This window comes from Cicer arietinum, chromosome 3 (genome assembly GCF_000331145.2).
Source record: "Cicer arietinum cultivar CDC Frontier isolate Library 1 chromosome 3, Cicar.CDCFrontier_v2.0, whole genome shotgun sequence".
Taxonomy (NCBI): Eukaryota; Viridiplantae; Streptophyta; class Magnoliopsida; order Fabales; family Fabaceae; genus Cicer; species Cicer arietinum.
In genome coordinates this window covers 50967751-50977580 of record NC_021162.2, presented here as the reverse complement: position 1 = coordinate 50977580, position 9830 = coordinate 50967751, and the positions used below count along the sequence as shown (strand labels likewise).

General features: G+C 32.4%; 1 pseudogene; it reads left to right on the top strand.

Moving 5' to 3' along the window:
* The first annotated feature begins 1340 nt into the window (after positions 1 to 1340).
* Positions 1341 to 3855, top strand: LOC113784980 (disease resistance protein Roq1-like; annotated as a pseudogene).
* Positions 3856 to 9830: the final 5975 nt, after the last annotated feature.

Sequence of the window (9830 nt, the reverse complement as noted above, 5' to 3'; positions counted from 1 at the left end):
GGGTTTTAGATTGAAAAATTTCAACTTTCATTGGGTGCAGATAAAGAGGGAAACAAGACAGTCAACATTATTATAACAGTGATAACAGGAACTGTCTTAGTTCTAGTTTGTGCATATATCATGTGGAGAAGAATATCTAACCACCACGGTAATATATCATATACTCTGAAGAGTTTTCTACGTATTAGTATTGTCGATACAAATCATACAAATACAAGATCATAATTTTCTATAAAATTAAATTATTTCTGCTAACTAGTTTCTGTTTTCTTTAACTGAACAATTCAAATCACTTTCAATTTTAATTGTATTTGCCCATCCACGGTAATATTATCATCTATGAAATATTAATATTACCTTGTTAATTCTTTACCACATAGCATTCCGTTTTGTTATTTGTCCACCATATAACCACATGCATCTTAAGAGTAAGGGACATTACAATTAAACTATACTGAAGCATAAATTATGACCATGACGCTAGAACTTCTCTCTATTGAAGTCCTAAATTGTGTTATTGTTCTTTCCCTTCAAAAATTTATTATTCTATTTAGCAAATTCGTACAGTAATGAATTTTGCACATCAAAATAAGTGGATGTATTTAATGTGTACCATAGATATTTTTGGAAATTAAAATAATTTAATGTTGATTCATTTTTAAAAAAATTCTTTAATTTTTATAATTTGGTCTTCTTTTTCTTGTTAAACTTTTTGGAAATATTAAATTTGTCTTTAACAACATTGTATTTTGTCAAATTTCAATTTGAATTTTAAAACATAAAATATGAGATATAGAAACTAAAAACTAAATAAGATGAGGTTATATATGCTACATCTCTCTGTCATTTTTATTTCTTCCAGTTTTCCACGTGTTTCCTCAAGAGATAATTGTGTTTGAGCATTGTCGAACTCTAAGGATACGTCTAGATGGAGGGTTTTGGAAAGAAAGGGGTGAGAGGATTTCTTTTTTTTTTTTTTAAATTAAGGAAGCTATATAATATGTCTAAAGATAAATTAAGTGTAATTAAGATGTTATATGACAATATAAGAGGACTTATTTTCTTTTTTCAAATTAAAGAAGCTATATAATGTTCCTAAAGATAAATTAAGTGTAATTAAGATGCTATATGACCATTTATCATGTAATTCTTTTGATTATTAGTAAGATTTCAAATATATACCAAGGTATGGACATAACCCCAAAGGCCTACTCCCAAACATATCCTAAATGTGGACACATCTTCTATCCAGGATTTGAACTACATAAACAAAACACAGCAAATAGAGATAATAATTTGTATTATGTCAATTTCTTCATTAGTTCACTAATTGTCCTTCACAAATTGATTTTTCTATAAACTAATTGCATATATACTCTAATTAATTTTGACTAAGATGAAACTAAGAACTAAGAATTAATTCAAAGCTTCGATTGCCAATCACTTGTACTACTATAATGTGTAGGTCTCAATCAGAATACATATTTCTTAGGAATATCGTTGAAGAAGTATCTAATAAGATTGATCGCACTCCTTTACATGTTGCTGATAACCCAGTTGCACTAGAATCCGCAGTGCTAGAAGTGGCATCTCTGCTAGGAGGATGTGACTGGTTTGGCTCTGGCAGCAAAGTTATAATCACTACAAGAGATAATCATTTGTTATCCACTCACAGGATTATGAAGTCATTTGAGGTAAAACAGCTAAAACATGAAAAGGATCTCGAATTGTTTAGTTGTCATGCCTTCAAAAATAAAATAAAAATGGATCAAGATTATGTTAATGTTGTCAACCGTGCAGTATCTTATTGTCATGGTCTTCCATTGGCTTTGGAGGTGATAGGTTCTCACTTGTTTGGCAAAAGTTTGGATGTATGGAAATCCGCATTAGATAAATATGAAAAAATTATTCATATAGATATACACGACATTTAGCTATGATGATTTGGAAGTAGACGAGAAGGGTATTTTTTTTGACATCACTTGTTTCTTCAATTCTTACGAAAAGAGCTATGTTAAAGAAATATATACTTACATGGTTTTCATGCGAAAGATGGCCTTCAAGTGCTGACTAACAAATCTCTCATAAATCTCTCATAAAAATTGATGGCAATGGTTGTGTGAGAATGCATGACTTAATTCAAGACATGGAAGAGAAATCTCGAGGCAAGAATCACCATTAGTTCCTGGTAGAAGCAGTAGATTATGGTTTGATGAGGACATTGTTAGTGTTTTGGAAGAAGATAAGGTATGTTAGATATAATCTACTTTGTAACATTTTTTACTAATGTATAAGTTTCAAATATTGTTTCTTCTCCATTATCAATTAAAAATGTTTGACAAACTTTATTACCATTCGCAGAAAAGGACGTTGATTTATAATTTGTGAATTTCTCCATGTATGTTGATGACAAAGTCCTAACATTTACTTTATAAGATTTTCAAGAGGCCCTCAAATTCTACTAAATAGCTTGAAAGTGCTTGACTGGAGTGGATATCCATCATCCTCTTTACCATATGATTTCAATCCCAAAAATCTTGTGATACTTAACCTTCCTGAAAGCTGCCTTAAATCATTCAAATCACCTAAGGTGTGTATTCTTTTCAAATATATAAATATAAATACTATCTTTAACATGTTTTTTGACATTAAACTAACATGTATTTCTGGTCGAGATTAACCTAATAATTTTAGGCATCTATTTTTGTTGTGTAGGCATTTGAAACATTGAGCTTTCTGAATTTTGAAGACTGCAAGTTCTTAACAGAATTACCTAGTTTATCTAGAGTACCAAATTTGGGGGCACTATGTCTTGACAACTGTACTAATTTAATTAGAATCCATGACTCAGTTGGATTTCTTGATAAACTTGTTTTACTAAATGCTCAAGGATGCACTCAACTAGAAATTTGGGTACACAACATCAACTTGTCCTCTCTAGAGACTTTGGATATGAGGGGTTGCTTGCGTCTTGAGAGCTTACCTGAAGTATTGAGAAGAATGGAGAAGTTAAGAGATGTTTATTTAGATCAGACTGCACTAGATAAGTTACCTTTTTCAATAGGTAATCTTGTTGGGCTCCAACAACTATTCATGAGGGAATGCCAATGGATGGTTCAGTTACCAAGTAGTATCCATGTATTGCCCAAACTTGAGATAATAACTGCTTATGGTTGTCGCGGGTTTCGATTATTTGACAATAATAATCATAAAGAAAAAGTTGGTTCACAATCACTAGTGATTCCAGCAGTCATGCGTCTTTATGATGAAGGCATGGAGGGCTTACTTGATGTGTTTTTTCTTAACATGTGTTTTTGGAAGGGACTAAACAAGGGGATGTAAATTGGTACCAGCTGGAAAGCAAGGAATCATCTATGTATTTTTGGTTCCGAAAGAAATTCCCACGGATAACTCTATGTTGGGCAGGACAACCTCAAATTAATAAAGACAGTATGATGTTGTATTTCAAGTTCAGCGTACCCATCAATGGTCCTAAGCAACTCACTTCTTCATGTAAATGACCATATTGTTTTAGATTCACTTTATTTATTTTTATTTGATCTCAATTTGTATTATTTTGGGATAATAAAAATATGTAATTTGATAGAGACCAGTCTCCAAGATCAATAGAAATTGTAATATTGCGTGATAATAAGAAATATTATAGAGAATGATCCTTATAATTCCAGAGCAATGCTCCTCAGCGAAGATAATTTCTTTGTATTCCCAAATCTAGAAGGTTCTAACTAAATATGATTCTGAAAATGATTTCCTCCTTGCTAACCGTCTCCTTAATATAACTACATTCTCCCGCTAACAAATTTGCTACATAAGCATATCGTAAACAATTCTCTATTTGGCCCATTTATTGTTCTAGGCCCAAATCTAGTACCTAACGAAATTCATCAATAATTTCCTTTAATTAATCTAATATAAATCTTGAAGTACACGTGTGTATTAGGAGCGCTAAGGAATTAAATTTCTGTCTTTTTTGACAAATAAACAAATAATTCTTTACTATAAATTATTTTCTCCATCATACAGCAATTTTAATGATGACAGAACTAGGATATAATAAAAGTCGTTTGTCTCTCAAAAGAATAAAAACTTTTATTATTACTATACATTGATCAACATACTAAAAAAACTGTTCCTATATGCCACATACCTTTATGCAAAATACTAAAAAAATTAAACTACAGTGAAGCATAAATACTGATTTAACTTACCTGCACCTCTTATTGTAACTTGGTACAACATCTTGGAGAATCTTCATCCTCTCACTGATTTTCTCCTCCTGTACCCATATTAAGGCAAGTTTATACAGTGTCAAGTACATATTTTTTTGCCATTGTCAATGTCATTCATAAAAAACAAAGGCAATAATCCTTGCACATTTTGCAAGAATTTGGCTATTAGTAACATGATCTATTCTCATTCTTACATGCATGTAATTTTGGAGGTTCTGATTTCAGAGGAAGTATCTTCCTCTTCCCCTGCAGTAGTAGCACTAGCACCTTCTTTGGGTTGGACTCGTCCTTAATGGGCCATTTTCATTTCCATCATCCTCGTCTGGGCTGTTGTGCTTAGTTTTGAATCTTTACAACCAACTTCAACATCTTGAAATGATGAACATTGTGTGATTTGAAGTTTCTTTGCAGGACCAAAATAAAAACGATAAATAATTTTACTTAAAAAATTATTCGCCTTAGATTCCTCTTGAGGATTGGATATTTTTGCATTCTGTCAAGGAAAAAAAAAAGGGAATGATATTTCATAATAATGCAGTCAAGATGAAATAATTGCTCGTTACTCTTCAAAATTCTAAGACTATCTACTCAAATTTTAAATCTGAGACACCACCCTGTGTTAATTCTATCTTACATCTTCTAGAAAAAGGATTTTGTTTCATTGAACGGGTATGAGCAAAAAAAAAAAATACTGTAGAAACAACTCTACTACCAAACCAAAGAATCATCATATCCAAATTGAAACTACCAAAAGTGAATTCATAGTGCAAGAGAGATCTATGTTTAAAGCTTTCATAACAATATCAAAGAGCCAAAATGAACAAATTTATCTTAATCAGGAATCCGTCTATAAGACAATGATTGTCTACGCGGCACCTAGCTAGAATAAAGCATTTGCAAGAATAAATTTAATCATAATGCAAGCAATGCTATAAATCTACCTTTCTTTCTCATTTAACAATAGGCACTTACTTAGAATTGCAATACTATATAATCAAACTTAAAATCTGAGACTTAATGTATTAAAATTTGAAAGCAAAATAAAGAATGAAGACTATAACAATAATTGAATCAAGATTATTAAACGGAATTCTGTTTCTTTGAACAGATATGAGCATCACTAAATTAGCGGAGAAACAATTCTATCACCAAATCACGAAATCATCACAGAATGATGGTAAAATACAAATTACCGTGTTGTGATCAAAGCCAATTGGAACCAAAATTGAATTCGAAGGAACCAGAAAGAGATTAGCGAGAAATGGATGAGGTCAATGTAGGTGGTGTTTTGTGTAGGTTGGTGTGTTATAGCAGAGAATGAATGAGGGTTTGAAAAGAAAGAAGATGAAGGGAAAAACGGTGTCATAGAATGTGAGGGGTGAGTAGGTTGTATAGAGGAGTGACTCTCACACTGTGGGGAGCTTTACAACGACGATGGAGATGACCAGAAATAGGAGATATCATTTAGTCACAAACTTAAACTTTTGGCCAAACACAATTTTATGCAACCCATTTTAACAATCACACAATTCATATTTATCTGTTACACATTTTTAAGGAATCTGCTACACAATTCAATATGATGGAAACACTCTTATATTTGAGAAAGCAAAAAAGAATGAAAATCCAAATTGGTTCTCCAATTCACAACAATATTGGAGTAAGGCAGCCTCTAACTCTGTTCATAATTAATATGATTGATTTTTCTTTATAGAAAAAAATCCAGAAGTGGTATATGTCTCATTTAGTTACATTATTGTTTAAATTCTAACCATATTAAGAACAACTCCCTGACCAGGTTCAATAACCAAACCATAAGCCGGTGAATGGCACCACGACGCTGTATTTGCAGTAGTTTCATGTCCAACAAAGAATAGAGTTCTGCAGTTATCTACAATGAACCTGTCTTGTAAGATTGAATTCTTTCCACTATCAAGTATCATTTGCAAGAGCTCATAACCTTCCTCTTGACGTTGGCAAGAATCTAAAACAGTATAATACCATTTTCCACATTAGTATCATCCCTAACAAGACCAACAAAATAATAAGATATGAATATCGTAGATTAGCGACACTGATTCAAAAGAAAAAATGGAAAAAGAGTACTCCATATCTCTAAAGATTAATTAATGAGCACAAAAGTGTTTCAATGATCACACATAGCTGAATAGGCGATAGCTGGATAGGTGAATAGGCGATAGGCGAATAGGGCGACAGGCGACAGGCGACAGGCGACAGGCGACAGGCGACAGGCGACAGGCGACAGGCGACAGGCGACAGGCGACAGGCGACAGGCGACAGGCGCGATAGCCACTACCAACTATCAGCTATGAGGCAGCAATAGCCGCTACCAACTATCAGCTATGAGGCAGCGATAGCCGCTACCAACTATCACCTATGAGGCGGCGATAGCCGCTACCAGCTATCAGCTATGAGGCGGCGATAGCCGCTACCAGCTATGAGCTATGAGGCGATAGCTGCTACCAGCTATGATAGCCAATAGCTTATGGCCGATATAGCTGATAGACAATATCACCTATCAGATATCAGATTTTCAGTTATAAGCTTATAACTTAATTTTACAAAATAGAGCCAAAGTGTCCATGTGATTTCAAAAGATTGGCTAAACTTTAAAAATATTATTATTTACATTTTATTTAATTTCAAATCTTATAATTTACATTTTATTTAATTTCAAATCTGTATGCGGCGAGTAACGAGCCAGAGCAGGTATGATTTCCTTTAATAGAGCGAGGTTACTCTGAAGGAGGTTCAGCCTTGACTCACCCGCGATCTGTCGTGCGCCGGCGGTAACAATACAAAGATCGGACCCGGCGGTAACGGAGTATTCATCGGATGAGTTGATCTTAACGCGGGGGAGAAAGCAGCGGCGCGCTGAAGGTCGACCATCTCGCCGCGGAGTTTGTCGGGTTTGTTGTCGACGATGACGAGCTCGCCGGTGAGGTCCTGAGTGAGGATGGTCTGAGCGATGGCAATTCCTACATTTCCGGCGCCGATGACGGAGATCTTGGTTTGACGCTTGGAGAGAGATGGAGGGGATGATTTGGAAAAGAAAAGGACCGAATAACACTGTAACCGCCTGGTTGGTTTGTGTGCTTTCCGCCTTTAAATCTACCAATTTAGCAGTTGTGAATTAGTTGTACCGTTCAATTAAAATGATTCTTTAAATAATAACATTTCAGTCTTCAATTTTGATGAATGATCAATATCACGTCACTGTTTTGTTTGAAAGCATACAATTTCAGATCCTAGTTCGGAATTTGGATAGTTTCGTTTATATTTTATTTTATGCTATTTTTCTTTTTTTAGACATAACTTGCTTTTATATTATTTGATTTGATTAACAACACAAATATCCTTTTATTTTTGCTTTTTTTTCCTTCTAATATTCTGCAAATTTTAAATTATATATTAAATTAAATAACAATACATCTAATTGTTTTTTTAATTATTATCTATTTTTAACATAGTAAAAATATAAATAAAATGAGTTTATTTAAGTTATATGAGTTTACATAAATATATTTAAATTAGACTTACATGTAACATATATCACTCAATTTATTAAAAAATAAAACATATGTAAGTTCAGTTATATATTGTTAAATTGACATAAAATTAATTAATTAATTTTTAACTCACTTATTCAATTTACTTCCAGTGAAAAATTGTTTGATAAAGTTATAACATGAACCACATATCTTTAAGATTTAGATGAGAGAATGAAGATGAGTATGAATTACCATAATTTTCCTATAACATTTTAGGATTATGATTTCGTAGTTGAGGAACTCTCTGATGAGATAATGATTAAATAGATAAACCATATAAGATTGAAAAGAGTTGTAGAGATGAGAAGAATTTATATAATAAATAAGAGGAAATATGAAATTGAATCATTTAATTTAAGTATTAGAAATTCCAAAGTTGAAACCAATTCATCATTGAAAAAAAACGGAGTCCCAAGTTGTTGCCTTCAACCTCACGCACATGGCTTTTTTCTATGGAAAACGAACATAATAAAAAGGTGAAGAGGTGCAAAACATGCTTTTTACAATTGGGTCGAAACGACTTAAATGGGTCAAAGCTTCGCGACATGGCGCGCTGCTCCCATGATGTCACGCTTTTTCTCTACGAGCTCAAAGATATGGGTTCTCCAACAATTTTGTCTTCGCTCTAACAATGTTCTCACTCAAAAACATGTAAGATCTTACAAACTTACGCTTTAGAGCTCACTACTAACAACCTTGCACATACCTATAGTCCGAATTCCTGACATATATCTTGGAGAGGAGTTTTTTAAGATCTGTAAGCTTTGTGAATATTTCTTTTCCTTCGACATAATTGCTCCCAAAACAAGCTCTAGAAATTATATCAGCTGACAAGCTTCGCAAATCTTCATCAATTTTAATTTCTGAAACTGCTCCATCTCTTTCTGTTTAGTCTCCCATGTTCTTAACATTTTATTTGTGGAGTCAACTTTCCGATCAACCATTGCCTTCAACATGACTCACATAAAATGAAAAGATTAAAATGTTATTTTAATCAATATATATGTCTTATAACAATTCTAGATATAAATATAAATCGTAGATGAGATAAAAATAAAAATAAAATTATATTGAATAATAACAAAATTGTTGTTACATAAAATAATACAAAAAAATTTATATAGCAACCTAATTAATATTATATCTAATACGCTTATATTTGCTCCTTCTAAATACTCAAACATACTTTTATTTCGATAAAACACGTACACAGAACCTAATCGTTAGAGTATTGAAATTTATTTAAAGGATTGAATCTTCTAACATATATTTTTAAATATACCTCTATTAAGGACTGAACTCCTGACCAAATAATTAAATAACCAAACTTTCTACAACTTGTACCACACACCAACATACCAGTTTCGGCACAATTATTTTCCTTATTTTTCTCTGATGAGCCCAAATCAACTCATTTGTTGAGGGTCAAAAGCCCTCACGAAGGGGGGGAAACAGCCACAAAGTAGACATTTGTGGCGGCCTTAGGCAGCCACAAATAAGGTGGTCACAAACCTTTGTGGCGGCCTTATAAGAGTATCCTATATTCTTTGGAAAGGAATGAATGTTTTCTTTGATTCAAAGAGGTGTTTAAGACGATTTCCTACACCATTTTCATATTTGTCACCATTAACCATTGTGTACTCCCAGATGAATACAAGTATATTGAACCTGCAATATTTATATCTTAACACACCATTTCATTGGATATACATTTATGAAAAATAATAAAAATAGTTTTTAAATATTTTTATTACTTTTAGAAATTTAGGTCAAACAATACCTTTAAAAACATCTTAACCTAATATTTCACATCTTATCTTATATATATAAAAGATAATTTGATATGACATCTTAACCTAATATTTCACATCTTATCTTATATATATCTCATATATAAAAGATAATTTGATATGACATCTTAACCTAATATTTCACATCTTATCTTATATATATCTCATATATAAAAGATAATTTGATATGACATCTTAACCTAATATTTCACATCTTA